At 39.2% G+C, this 15234-nt stretch overlaps 1 protein-coding gene across 4 annotated transcripts in view; it reads left to right on the top strand.

The window, feature by feature from the left end:
• The window catches only part of LOC311210022 (uncharacterized protein), a 180875-nt gene that overhangs the window by 44711 nt on the left and 120930 nt on the right, over window positions 1–15234 (top strand). For all 4 annotated transcript variants that reach the window (XR_014618475.1, XR_014618476.1, XR_014618477.1 and 1 more), the window contains one exon: window positions 8619–8785. The gene's annotated coding sequence lies outside the window, so the exon portion shown is untranslated. The remainder of the gene's footprint in view (window positions 1–8618; window positions 8786–15234) is intronic.

Raw genomic sequence — 15234 nt, 5'->3', positions numbered from 1 at the left:
GGATGCAGTGTGTCTAGCTTGATCTCGTAAAACCTACACAGCAAAATGATACAGTTTTCTTAGTAGAAAGGGAAAATCTTGGACTAACACCTTGGAAAACTACAGAGACATTCTGAAAAGGTTAAACTGAAAATCATGCTATTTCTTAGCACCACTGCGACATCTTCCTTAAAGCCTTGTGTGAACAGTTCCTTTGGATAGAGTGTTCATACGAGGAATGGCAGTGTGAAAAAGGATTGCAGACCTGAAACTTGTTTGTAGTCTGTTCATGTTCCATTAAGCTTTCTGGTGCCCTTCAGTGAATCTCATCTTAACACACTTGAGAAGGAACAATGCCAACTTGCTTGCCCATAGCTGTCATTTTAAATATATATTTAAATATCTCTAAAAGCTTTAAAGAGAACTTTGGATCTTGTTTGTTTTATGATCGCACCTAAGGCAATGATGTTCCTAATACAGCTCTGAGACTCACCTGTTTCCTAGGTATCAGAATATCTCAGTATTCCAAACTGGTCAGAGGAGGGAAAGAGAGAGCTTAAGCATTGGCAGAAACGGGTCCTGCAAAAGCAGGAGCTACATGAGACTGATACGGTATGGGAGGCTCCATCTGGGAGATGTGAATCTTTTTTATCTCATTAGGTGGGTTAATCCCAGCCAGCAGCTAAGAACCCCACAGCTGCTCACTCACTGTCCCCCTCCTCCACCCTCCCCCCAAAACAGAAAACTTGTGGTTTGATATAAAAACAGTTTAATAAAGAAAGAAAATAGGAAGAAATACATAAATTCAAAACCAGTGATGGAAAGGCTATCGCTCACCATCTCCTACAAAGTAGACTAGCAGGCCTGGCCAGTCTCCAAGCAATGTGTGCCTCCCCCAAACCCCATTTCCTCAGTTTGTATTGCTGAGCATGACCTTGTGTGTCACAGAGTATCCTGTCGATCAGTTTGGGTTAGCTGTCCTGGTTGCATTCCTTTCCAGCTTCTTGCCTGCCTCTGGCCTACTCATAGAGGGGAGAGACTGGGAAAAAGAGAAAGCCTTGATGCTGTGCAAATACTGCTTACAGATAAACAAAATACTGGTGTGCTACCAGCACTAGTTTAGTAACAAATCCAAAACACAACACCTTATGGGCTGCTATGAAGAAAATTAGTTCCATTCCAACCAGGCTGTGTACCCTCAGTTTCATGAGTTAGCACATATTGGAGTGACATTCACAGTCATCAACAATGATGATGATGATAGATGATGGATGTAGGGTCACTAATAACTGAGTCCAAAGTGGAATGAAGCATGTGTTCTGCAAGTTGTGGCATTTTCAGGACTTGAATCACATCCGTTCTTTGTGGCATTCTTGTCAAGCAGATAATATAGTATTGATATTTTCTCTTTTAAGCTGGTTGTTTTCTAATAGAAAACAAGGAGAAAGGAAACTTCTGTGTCACTTGTTTGTAATTTTATTTTATCGAACAAGAGCGTTTAAGGAACAAAAGTCATTTGCTGCAATTTATAGTCTAAAATCACTTATGCTAGCAGTTTCCAAATCATAGCTCTGGGTGTTGCTTGGTTAAACATTTAGGTTATTTGATTGAATGTGGAAGGAAACATTGTAAGGCAAGGTAGTGAGCTAAGAAATGAGAATTATCATCTCCAGTTACTTTTTTTTTTTTTTAATGGTTATAATTAAATCACTAGAGCATATTGTTGGGAAAATCACAGAATCACAGAATTTCTAGGTTGGAAGAGACCTCAAGATCATCGAGTCCAACCTCTGACCTAACACTAACAGTCCACTAAATCATATCACTAAGCTCTACATCTAAACATCTTTTAAAGACCTCCAGGGATGGTGACTCCACCACTTCCCTGGGCAGCCCGTTCCAATGCCTCACAACCCTTTCGGTAAAGAAGTTCTTCCTAATATCCAACCTAAACCTCCTGGCACAACTTCAGCCCTTTCCCCCTCGTCCTGTCACCAGGCACGTGGGAGAACAGACCAACCCCCACCTCGCTACAGCCTCCTTTGAGGTACCTATAGAGAACGATAAGGTCGCCCCTGAGCCTCCTCTTCTCCAGGCTGAACAAGCCCAGCTCCCTCAGCCGCTCCTCGTAGGACTTGTTCTCCAGGCCCCTCACCAGCTTCGTCGCCCTTCTCTGGACTCGCCTGAGCACCTCCATGTCCTTCTTGTAGCGAGGGGCCCAAAACTGAACACAGTACTCGAGGTGCGGCCTCACCAGAGCCGAATATAGGGGGACGATCACCTCCCTAGCCCTGCTGGTCACACTGTTTCTGATACAAGCCAGGATGCCATTGGCCTTCTTGGCCACCTGAGCACACTGCTGGCTCATATTCAGCCGACTATCCACCATCACTCCCAGGTCCTTCTCTGCCTGGCAGCTCTCCAACCACTCCTCTCCCAGTCTGTAGCTCTGCTTGGGGTTATTGCACCCCAGGTGGAGGACCCGGCACTTGGCCTTGTTGAACTTCATGCAGTTGACCTCAGCCCATCGGTGCAGCCTATCCAGATCCTCCTGCAGAGCTTTCCTACCCTCAAGCAGATCGACACACGCACCTAACTTGGTGTCATCTGCGAACTTACTGAGGGTGCACTCGATGCCCTCGTCCAGATCATCGATGAAGATATTAAAGAGGACCGGCCCCAGCACCGAGCCCTGGGGGACGCCACTAGTGACTGGCCTCCAACTGGACTTGGCTCCATTCACCACAACTCTTTGGGCCCGGCTATCCAGCCAGTTTCTAACCCAACGAAGCGTGCGCCAGTCCAAGCCAAGAGCAGCCAGTTTCTTGAGGAGAATGCTGTGGGAGACGGTGTCAAAAGCCTTGCTGAAGTCAAGGTAGACCACATCCACAGCCTTTCCCTCGTCCACCCAGCGCGTCACTTTGTCATAGAAGGAGATCAGGTTCGTCAGGCATGACCTGCCTTTCATAAAGCCATGCTGACTGGGCCTGATCGCCTGCTTGCCCTGCAAGTGCTGTGTGGTGACTCTCAAGAGGATCTGCTCCATGAGCTTTCCTGGCACTGAGGTCAAACTGACAGGCCTGTAGTTCCCCGGGTCTCCCCTCCGGCCCTTCTTATAGATGGGCATCACGTTTGCTAGCCGCCAGTCAACTGGGACCTTCCCCGATAGCCAGGACTGCTGATAAATGATGGTAAGCGGCTTGGCCAGCTCCTCCGTCAGTTCTCTCAGTACCCTTGAGTGGATCCCATCCGGCCCCATCAACTTGCACAAATCCAGGTGCCGTAGCAGGTCACCAACCATTTCTTCATGGATAGTGAGGGCCACATCCTGCTCCCCATCCCCTTCCACCAGCTCAGGGTACTGGGTATCCAGAGAGCAACCGGTATTGCCGCTAAAGACTGAGGCGAAGAAGGCATTAAGCACCTCCACCTTTTCCTCATCTCTTGTAACTAAGTTTCCCCCTGCATCCAGTAAAGGATTGAGATTCTCCTTAGTCCTCCATTTTGCGCTGATGTATTTGTAAAAAGATTTTTTGTTATCTTTAACAGCAGTAGCCAGATTGAGCTCCAGATGAGCTTTGGCCTTCCTAATTTTGTCCCTGCACAGCCTCGTAACATCCTTATAGTACTCTTCAGTGGCCCGCCCTTTTTTCCAAAGATTATAAACCCTCTTTTTTCCCCTAAACTCAAGCTGCAACTCTCTGTTGATCCAGGCCAGTCTTCTTCCACGCTGGCTCATCTTTGGGCACGTGAAATAATGCTAATAGACTAGTGTACGTGCATCCTTTATTATTTAGAGGGTATACACAGCTTTTGCTAATCATATTAGAACATGTTCTTGGGAGAGAAACCCTCTCTCAACACTCTCAGACTTCAGCAGGAATGTAATGCACCCAGGATCTTGTAAGATGGAAGTTAACAGAGAGACCAGAGACTGTACTCAGGTGGCAATGTGAACAGATGTGTGGTAAAATCAGAAATGTTTCACTGGTTTACATTTGCTTTAACTAAATAATTTTTCTCCAAGAGGCTCATAGCTGGTGTTTCTCAAATGCTTATGTTTTAGCATTTACAGGGGATGAACCTTTTTTAGATAGGTAGTTGACAGTCATCAAATGGATTTTAGGATTTTCTGTCAGAATAGAGAGCTTTATTTCTAACATTAGCTCTATTCTTGTTTTGTGCTTGATTCAAGGAGTGCTTTTTCAGGATCTGTGTATAAGATTTACTGCAAAGAATCTCACTGCCTGTGACATTTTGCAGTTTATTTCAACGAGCTTTGTGTTAGAGCTGTGTAGAGTCTTGGTCAAGTACTGTAAGCACAATTGAAGAGGATGCAAGTTTGATTCTGACTTTTTCCTTTGACTTGCTGCAATGATTCTTACGGCTTGGAAACTAGCTCTTAGGGCTGTTTCTCTCACTGGAAGCATGAATGATAACCGTCCTGTAACGTATTCTGAGATTTACTGATGTATTCCTGTTGAGGTGACCTTGGTGAATTTTACCCAGATATTTTCATGATGTCTTCCACGGAGTTTGGCCGCTGCAGTCAAAGGGCCAGCTGGAATGTTGGGGAGGATTTTCCTTGTGTTCTCACAGCCCTAATATCATAAAGTTGTGATCTTGGTACAACCAAATACCCATTGCTTTTCCTCAGCAATGGAGCACTAAATCTTAGATCAGAATCATGAGTATTGTTGATGCATTCAGTTTTTAAGTTTTTGTAGTGCAGTGAGTCTACTGAACTGTCATCTGTATTACATTAATATAGAAGTGTTTAAAGTGCTAAACTTTGCTGAGTCATCAAATCTAATATGGTGAGAATTAGAACAGATTAAGATCCACTGATATTCATTTGTTTACTTGTTCCAAATAATGGGAAGCTTTTGCTATTGTGGGCTGGGAATAAAACAGTGTTTCCTGAAGTGTGGCTACTGTGATTGTCATTTTTAATTTATATTATTGTACTATTTAGGCTCAGGTTATGCTTAGAGAAGTGTTTAAGATGACTTAACTTTCTCTACCAACAAGTAAGTCAAGCAGTTTGCATAATTGTTTACATCTTATCAATAACAATTTTTCACAATCATCTACATGAGATAAGAAGGTCCAACCCTGTATATGATTTCTGTACTGGTCGTCTCATACAGAATTGAGCTTTTCCAAAGCACATAGCATCAACCTGAGTTTGCTGCCCTTGAAGCAGATGGGACTGAAATGTCAGAGCAGCCATATTCTACAAAATTGAGAAAAAACAACTCCATGTGTGCACAACCAGCAGAGCAGGGTAGAGAAAGTAGCTGTTCAGTGGCAGGTATGGCTGAGGCAAAGTGTCTTTTCATTGCTACTACTGACCTTTTGTGGAGGGCCTTCACCCTCTAAGTCAGTTGCATGAGCTGTCCAGTTTCACTAACAATCTGAATGGTAGCCTGTGAAGTCATTTTGTCTCTGTTTAGCTACTTCGTCCAGACAGGGGAGCAGAAACCTATGTTTGTTCTTACTTCACTTTGCACTTTCATGTAGCTGTATGTGAAGTAGCTTTCTTGGCTGGCTGTGATGGATTCAAATTGTGATGAGTATTGGATGAGCTGCCAAATCCTATACATTGTTGAAGAATTGTTTTTGGTAGTCTAAAAGTTAGATGCATGCTATATGACTTGTTGTTTCAGTTAGCTATGATATTGTACAAGGTTCTGGAATATCACTGGAAAAGGCCTGAATGCTGTATTTGAGCTCGCACAATAAAATTCAAATCTGAATTTCATGACTGAATTTTTTGTAATGAGTTGGTCCCAGAAAATGGTGTGAAATCTGCACCTATAGACTTGTTTTTAATTTAGTGTAGAGATTTTCCTTCCTATTTTTTCCTGCTTATCCTGGCAGAGATTTTGTGTTCTGTTTAGATGCTTACCGAGGTACTATACCCTTGTATGTGTTTTGCCTTACTGAAGCCTTACTTTATTCATTTTCCTAGTTTCACCTGAGTCATTAGGCCTGTCTTTGTGTCACATTACACATAGGATGGTGAGTAGACTTCCACTTGACACTTGTCATGTGTATGTACAGTGAGAATTTGCAGGAGCACCTGAGTCTGTATTCTTCAACTGCACTTCAAATTCTTTCCATAACACAGAGGCCTTTCTGTTGCATGTATTTCTTTATAAATATTTTATATTTTTAAATTATGCACAGGAAACTTTCAGGATTTCTGTGTGCAGAAGAGCATGTATGTGAAACATTATGAAGGGGTAAAATGTATATCTTTGCCACGCGTTAGAACATTTTTTTCTTAAATTGAAAGGTATTTAGATAAAAAAATCCAAACCATCTACTGCCTGAATATATTTTTTCTTTTTATCATGCTTATCTTGCAGAAATCTTATGCTGTGAAAGACTTTAATTTTTTTCTTAATTTTAAGGTTTTGATTATCTTACTGAGTTGTGATCCGAGCTGAAATCCTTACTTAGGTAATAAGTAAATTAAAGCTTGTTGAATGTACAGTAAAGAAAAGGAACTAATCTGTTCAAGAATAGAACAGTGTCTTCGAAGAGGCTGTTAAAATGATAATGGGTAGGTGACAGATTAACAAAATAGGGGTATGGATTTGTTCTGGTTGATGAAAATAAGGAGAGAAGCATTCACCTTTACAAGTTTTACATTTTTCTACTGTAGAACCAAGCTTTACTTCTAACATAAACCATGTTTGCCACTGAATAAAGGTAGTGATGTTGTTAAGGCACAAGGCTGGGATAAATGGCTAACTTTCCCAGCTGTTAAAGATTTTCTGTAAGAAAAAGGCAATTCCTGTTTTCTTTCTGTGTGATTATCCCATTTGTAAAGCAAGACATAAACAAGCCATTTGTTGTTGTCACGAACTGTTAATATAAGGGAGAATCATTTATAGTATGTTTCTACAGTTTTTTTACTAAGGCTGATCTGGCAGCACTTGCAAGACGATGGTGGTAGCCCCTATTCAGACAGCAGTCTGCGTCCAGAGAAGTGAGCTCCACCTCTGAATAACTAAAGTAACTGAATAGGAAGGGGAAGCAGTATGCTTAAAGGCAACTGAATGCTAGTGAGCGCTTTGAGAGTTAACTGACTCTGTCATTATCAGAATTGTCTCTGTGATTTTTTTTAGCAAAACAAAACAAGCAGTTTTTTGTTTGTTTGTTTGTTTGTTTGTTGTTGGGTTTTTTTTGTTTGTTTTGTTTTCCTACTGGCATATCTGAATACTACATTTTGTGAAAGTGCCTTGAAATGTTTAATTTCAAATCTGTTAAATAACAGATTGATAAGATGATCCCTGTGGGAATACTCCCTTTCAGTTCAAGTTTACGTCCCTCAAACTTGAGCTGTTGCAAGGATCCTCTGATTTGTGTGTCCTTGTTTTCTGCAGTCTGTCATATGATTCAAATTAGTTAGGTGTAGCATATTTTAATCGTGAGATAGATAAGCTGTCCTTGAAACCTGGCCTATATAGAGAAAGGACACAAGAAATTTACTAAGTATCCAGTTGTAATACATTACATCTAGAATATGCAGTTTAACAGCTAACTGGATCACAATCAAATAAGCAGATCACTTGCTGGAAGATTAGTTTTCATTGGAAAGGTTGAAATAAATTATTTAGTGTTATCAAAGTAATATTTTTCAAACTGTCATTCACTAACAGCTTTGAAATTTCTAAATAATTGGTGATGGAAGAAAAAAATTAGAAAAAAATAGGTGGTAGTCCTTTTGGGAGAGATCACACAAAGTAAGCAGGTGTGCTATTTCTCATCCTTTTTTTTTTTTTTCTTTTTTTCCCAGTGCTTGCAAATACATCTGACTCACAAGAGATGCCTTCCACAAGGAAGAGTGCTGTTCATTACTAAACTCTGCACGTGATTTGTGTTAGTAACATGTCTTGACTTAATGTTATTTACATCTTCAGAATAATCATTTACTTAATAATCAATTACTCATACTGAAGGGTTTTTAAGCTTCTGACTGTTGTTACTCTATGCAGTTACCTACAGTATAGCTGTGCTCTCTTTTCTTTGCTTTCTCATCCCTGCCCTGATGTCACAGTCTGTATGTTACAACATTTGGAATAAGTTAAAAGTGTGTGAACGAGAAAACCTGAATTTAGGTATGCCTAAGGTACGCATGGATATGTCTACAAAACTACCTTGACCTATTAACAGGAAATTGTGTTTATAAGGATAAATGAGTAATTGTATACAGGGTTTGGCAGTTTCTTGACCTTTGTAGGACATTTTCTTGACATTGGAGGTATTGCTGTTTTGTGAGAAGTGCTATGGCACAGTGCCAGGCTGTGAACTGTGCAAGTATCTAACAAGATGTAGACCTGAGGGAATCAGGGAGACAGTTTTAGGGCAGGCTTAGATTGAATCTTGCCTCATCCCTTTGAGCCACCAGTACAACAGCTAAATAAAAGACTTTCTTTGAGGCCCTTCCTTACTCAGAAACACTTTGTGAGATGTGACTAGAATCTGTTATTTGGTAGGTCTGCCTTTACCTTGTGTTTGATGATAAAAGCAATTTTCACACATTGAAGACTGATTTCAACTTTTTAAAGTTTAAGCATGGCACATTGAGTTACCAGAGGGTGTTTCACATCTTCTCTGCCCTGTAGGACCACATGAGGGTGAGGGGCCACAACAAGAGGCTGTGGTCCAAGCAGCAGACTACTCTGAGGAGTGACATCTTTCTTATTGCTGGACTCCAAGCTCCAGACGCAGCTGAGATGCCAGAAATGTGTCAACTGATGGCGTCATCACACAAAAAGTAGATGAAGGGCAAGTAAGTGAACGATTCTCCTTTTCTGTTCAGGTGTTTAAAATCCAAATATGTTGCATCACTGAACAGACCAGCTTACATGAACGGATCCCAAAAGATTCACATTAATTAGTAAACTATTTTCTTGAGGATGTTATTTACACTGCAAAAACTTTAATTGTTGATAAAGAATTTTATTAAGGCATACATTTAATGTATATTATTGTGATCACCTTTTTACATACACAAAGTCATTTCTAAATGTTTCCTTTTGTTAATTTTTAACATTCTTACAATAATTAGTCCTATACTTCTCCAGTTGTCTAGCGGAAAACTATGGGACTACCATGGTTTTTATTCCTTGCTACTAAAAAAACAAAGCATGAGTCTTGGTCATCATTTATGGTGCACAGCTATTGAAATGGATGAAACAAGAGAATGGGAGGACTTCTCTTGGTGAAGAGGATCTGTAAATAATTTAATCTAAAAAAAGGCAACAGAATTGGAAGTGGATATTGGGGTTTTAAACATTTATAACAGCAGCCTAATGAACAGAGAGTGGAAGAGAGGTGGGAAAAAGGATTAACTTTGCTTATCTGGACATCCCAAGTGCAAGTTGAAATTATTACTTCTTAATCTTTTGTGTTAGCTCAGGAATACAAACATACAGTCCAAAATGATTTAAAAGTCTGTTACCTGACCACAGAAAGAAGGTGCAGAGGAGACCTAAAGATCTGAGTATCTGTTCCACAGTCTCAGGTGGCCCAGAACTACTTACTACCTAGCCTTTAGTCTGATAGAGGTCCTGTGCACCTCATCTGCTTCCAGATCAACCCAAGAAATGTGATATTGCACAAAAGGTTCCTGAGGACCTGCAGTCACCAAACTACTCCATCTTGTTTGAACATCCTGTTTATTAACTGAGAAAGTCCAAAATATCTCCTGTATACAGTAAGAGTGAAAGGAGGAATTACATAGTAATGAAACTCTCAACAGGATCAGACCAGGGAACAAATAGTGTTTACCATACTTAGAGTAGACCATTCTGATGGGATAGCTGAGAACCTTATTTTCTGTCAAGGTCATGTCCTCTCTTCAACAGAAAAACAAATGGAAATAAATTATTGAGAAAGTACTCTGGGTGTAAGTAATTCCGGAAGGAACAAAGTCATAAATGGACAGTCATAAATGATTACTGGATGAAAAGCTTTTTCTGAAATACCCTTCCAGTGAAGTGCTTTAATCATCTTATGTCTTATGTGATCAAATATTTAGTATAAAAGCTCAAGTACTCTCGGTATAACAAAATGTAAAGTTCCACCATCAAAAGCTTCTATGAAGTTTGAGTACATTTTCACACTGGCTGAATGGACTGGTACTACTTTTCACTGTATGCCATATTAGTTTGAAGGAAGAAGATTTGTCAAAATGCTGAGTAAGATGCTTTCGTCTTTAATGTCAAGAAGAATTAGAGCAGTTATTTCAGAAATCATTGATCCACCGAAAAAAACTGTACAACAGAAAATGCCTGTTGTTATATGAATGCAGTTATTGGTAAAGCTGCAGAAGCAGCCAAGTTGCCTTAAGATTATGGCCAGGTTCTCAGAACTTACCTGATGAGAAGTATGCCTATAGTATAAAACTTGAGATCTATGAATGACATCAGTAATTTGAGATTTCATGTAGATAATAAGCAAAAAGAAAATGCTTATTGACTTATGACATTACTTTTGCAAAGTAGAATTGTGTATCATGGACTGTGTGTAACACCACCTTTCATCACACGTATTTGTCTGTTTTTTGTACTGTGTGGAGGTACAGATTGCCATTTTTTACTGGCTCTCTACCAGCACCATGACGTTCACAGTGATACTTCTCAATTTGCTTGTCATAATAATGAAGGGATTAGGTCCAAGAGCAAGATACTGTAAGCCCTAAATTGGTATCCAGTATCTGTAATCATTGCAACTAAAGAAGGAATTTTATTTAATAAACACATATGAACAAATGTATCTGCAGTGAGTCTCTGTGATGAGAAGGCTTGAGGCATTTTTTTATTAGATCTTTGGTTTGAACTTCAGTATTAACAGACTTAAAAATTAAATTCCTGTCTTGGTCGCCACTTGATGATTATCATCACTTGAAGTAAATTCTTACTGTGTAGGAACTAGATGAGAAAGCCACTTGACTCTAACGATCCATTTCATGCCACAATTGCCAGTGACAATAAAATTGTAGTCCCTCTTGAAAGATCAGATGACTAGTGGAGTTACAATCTGCTGTCTCAGTGTTTGATATCTCTAGTTGTTCAGTAACATTTTGGTCTCTGTGCTGTCAAAGTAGCTGACAACCATTATATTGCTTTATACATTTTTAAAGTGCATTCAAAATTCTTACCTAGCTAGTCTTTTCAGACCATTACTTAAAGTTTAGAAAAATAAAAATAGCTATCACTGTAGCACTGCAGCCACAAATAAGCTGCTTAAACAAAATTTGCAGTGCCTGTTCTTATTCACTATGGTGAGAATTGTAAATACAATTCCCTTTCAACTACTTTCCATCAGTGTTGCAACTTAGAAGGCTAACTTGGCATCTGCATTACCCAGATACTGAGCTCTGGAAGATTTTCCAATTGTAGAAGCTGCATCTTGGTTGCTTAATAAAAAAAACTAGCATTTTCTGTTCTTAAATTCTAATTGAAATGTATTGTGATGGTTTCCAATTATCGTGATTGTATGATACTTTTCTTCATAGTAAGTACAGCCATAGAGTATTATATGAAGTGTAGTTTCATAATGATTCAAAAAAATCTCTCAGTTAAAAGTTTGTATTAGAAACTAATACTGTGCAAGACATTCTGCAGAAGGCTCTTCTGGCTTAGATCAAAATATGTAAAGGGATATGACGTGGTGACACTATATTTCAAATGTCAGTTTGAAGTCTTTGGCATCATTGATGGAGGCTGTAGTACTGTGCAATGCACTGAAATTAAGCAGAGTCAGTAGATGTTCTGCAGCACTCATAATATACTTCTATTGGCACTCTAAAATCCCTAAATCAGAAATTATGAATAGATAGTGAACTGAGTCTTGTTTCTTGTTTAAATTAAACCTAATATCAAACACCTTCTTGCTGGTACTTTTGTTCTTGAAAGGACTTCCTCCTCAGTATATATTACCTGTTACCTAATTGTTGATGGTAGTGTGAGAAAAATCTCAATAATTTTATTCAGACAGGATCTTCTGTGAAGCTATTTTATTTGCAATTGCAATGGCGGGCATCCTGCCAATTAGGATATCACAACCTTTATATCATATCATATACATATCATAACCTTTTATTCCCTATTCCCTGACACCTGATCACCTCCCCTGTTTCCTCAGTGGCTGAGTACTACAGGTTCACAAGCTACTCGACGTTCCTCTATACCATATATGTACAATTTTTCAATCAACCTTTTAATTTCTCATTTTTGCTTGTGATCTTTTTTTTTTTTTTTTTTTTTTCTGTTTTTGCACTGATCATCCTGGTTTTCTCAGTCGTCTATCTTATTTTGGAACAGTGAGGCTTTTTACAGTCCACTTATCTACTTGGCATTTCTCTTTGTTATGACTACACAACTGCCTTTGAATACAGAAGTTTTCTACTGCAAAAACAAAACTTAGTTTCTCACAGTGGGAAGTGGGAGACGTAGCTATTCATAAACTCTGCCCAAATTAGTCTGTATTTAAGTGAAGAAAGCATGGAACATTCTCGGTAATGTCATACTGCTGTTGTATCTCCTTAGCACTACTGACATGATTTGTGCTTCATTTGATGTACAGGCTGCCTTATTTATTAGCAGTTCTGTTGATGTAACAGTTCTTATGGTTCAGCTGAATCTCATGAGATGACAAAGAACAGCACAGTTCATGAGAAACAGAATAAATTTAGCTGTGAAGTAGGTGAGGCAAGAGGAACATGAAATCGGTGCAAAGTAAAAGAAGACTGGAGAACAATGTTTGTTTCAAAATAAAGCATAGTTTGATACTGCTTGCCTAACTGACATGACCAGACCTAAAGCTGAGGTTAGATTCAAGTGTAGTAATAGAAGAAAATGTTGTGTAAGGGTGCACAGCCTCCAATGCTCTCTTTTTTATTACTTTTTTAAGTAAAAAAGTTCTCAATTCTTAGGATAAATATAAGAGATGTTCTGGGTCACGTCTGTAATTTTAAAAAGGTGAGGAAAGCAGCTATTATTCATATGGACTTCATTAATAAATGACACCAGCAGTATCTGATCTGTAACAGAGAAATAAATCAGTGCACAGGGGCTCCAGCTCCAGACCTGGGCACTCAAAACCTGAAGGTTAGATACCTTTCTGTGCGAACAATTAGCTTGATAATTGATAGTGGAGGACAAAGAAAAGTTAACAGTCTCATCTGCTAAAAACCTTGAAATTTTCTAAACTGAGAACAGGTGAGAATAAGGATGAATGTATGTGGCTCACACCCATCTGTGGCAGAAAATCTCTGAGGCTTATAAGGAACTTGGCTTTTAAGAATGCTGGGACAGAATGAAATTTTTGTACAATTTTTGTTCCAATTGGAGAAAACACTAAGTGCTTTTAAAGCAAGTTTTTGTAAAGCAAGAATTGTATGGGCTGTTACTTATCAGAACCCACTGGCTCTTAAGCCTCTAAATACATTACCTTTGTCACTGAAACTTAGATCCAGACATTTTAGAAAACTCCTCTCTGCAGTGACCCTTACAGAGACAAAAGTCAGAGACCTTACAGTGCTGTTCGGGATTAGAAATATTCAAGGTTGACTTAGTTCATAGAAGTTTAGTTTTGATCCCACTATATCCAGTGAGAGGTACAAATAGAGAAATTAAAAGTGGAAGACACGTGCTGGGTCATCTATTCAGCTCTCTCAAGACAGAAAATACAATAAAAGTTACTGATGGTGTAAAAGTTCTGCATTTGTAGTCGAATTTGTTAGCACAACAAGATCTGTTCAGTAGGATGCCCCATCGAAACAGCTGTAAGTAGTTTGCATTATTTCTGGGGCTCCTAAGTGCAATAGAAGACTGCAGTGTAACAGGCATGCTAGTGGGAGCTGAGCCTGGCAGGCTGACATGGGGTTGGTGCCAGCATGGATTCTTTGGAAGAAGGGGTTCAAGGCATTTTCCTTTGCACATTGTTCCATTTGCTAAGTGGTGCCTTCAAGGTGCCTTCCACACACAGAGTGGCTCTGTGGTACATGATGCACAAGACTACTGATGATGTTTACTCCTTTGTAAAGACAGAGCGATGATCAATTGCAGCCTGGGTGCCTTGCAAAGTCACTTGATTTCATTTTGTTCTTTGCAAATTACTGATCATTGCTAATTTTTTACTACATTTATAAATGTAAACACATAGCCAGCCCTCCAAGAATACCAAGCTTTGGTACTGCTTGGAATTACTTTGCTTTTCATAATAACTTGAAAGCAGGGAGAAATAAATCCATTTGGGTATCCGAAAATGTTACTGGTTACAGGCCTACTAGAGTAAATGTATGTATGAGAAGGCAAATGTGACAGTTTATCATTGCAAGGACTTGGACATAAAGTCATCATCTTCTAAAGGGAAAAGGCCAGTCTGATTTCCAAGTAATTTTGGTACACTAAACAGCAGAAGAGATGTGATAAGCAGATCTAGAATAATCTGCAGTTTAGCTTGTTTATTTCTGAGAATGAACTGGAAAGACTGCTCAAATGATTTTTCTGTTATGCTGTGTAAGTTCAGAGTTGCTTAAAGTTAACGTGATCGCACTATTTTATCTCAACACAGTGCACTCTTGCTTTGTTTCAATACTGAAGGTACCTCCTTTTCTAGGAATGCTAGTATGCCTTTTGGAATTAAAAAGTTTCTAGTATTTGCCACCATTAATTGAACTGCATCACTGCTAGTAACTGGATATCATTCACATACCTGAGATGGTATATTATTAGTAGGACCCATTAATTATGCCAATTTGTTAATAATTAAATGAAGTAATGTATGGCTTCCGAAAAACTATTGCAGTAGTTGACATAAACACATTCGGTGATGATAGCAACGCCAAGTTTAAATGCTTCCAAAAAGAATTACTGATACAAATACAAATACCCCCAGTGATCACTGTTTGTGTTTGACAGCTCTATGTAAGTGTGGCAATTACTAGTTTTATTCTCTCTTAACTCTGTTTTAAATATCAACTTGAATACTATTAGTACTTTTCCAAAATGCTGCAGAAAACCGTTCCTGGGCTATAAGACTTTGCAGCACAAAATATAGGAGTTGCATGCTACATAATACAGAAAATCTCAGAAATTCCTGTCACACTCAAATCAAAGAGAACCACTTGGATTTATCAAGCCTGTTCACATACTGACATTGTTATGCACTGAAAGTGGTGAATTGTGCTTGTGAATTAACTTGTTCCTATCAAAAGCAGAAAACAAGAAA

This window comes from Netta rufina (assembly GCF_964035555.1).
Source record: "Netta rufina genome assembly, chromosome: 5".
Taxonomy (NCBI): Eukaryota; Metazoa; Chordata; class Aves; order Anseriformes; family Anatidae; genus Netta; species Netta rufina.
The sequence above is the reverse complement of the archived record's forward strand: the minus strand, read 5'-3'. Positions and strand labels throughout refer to the sequence as shown.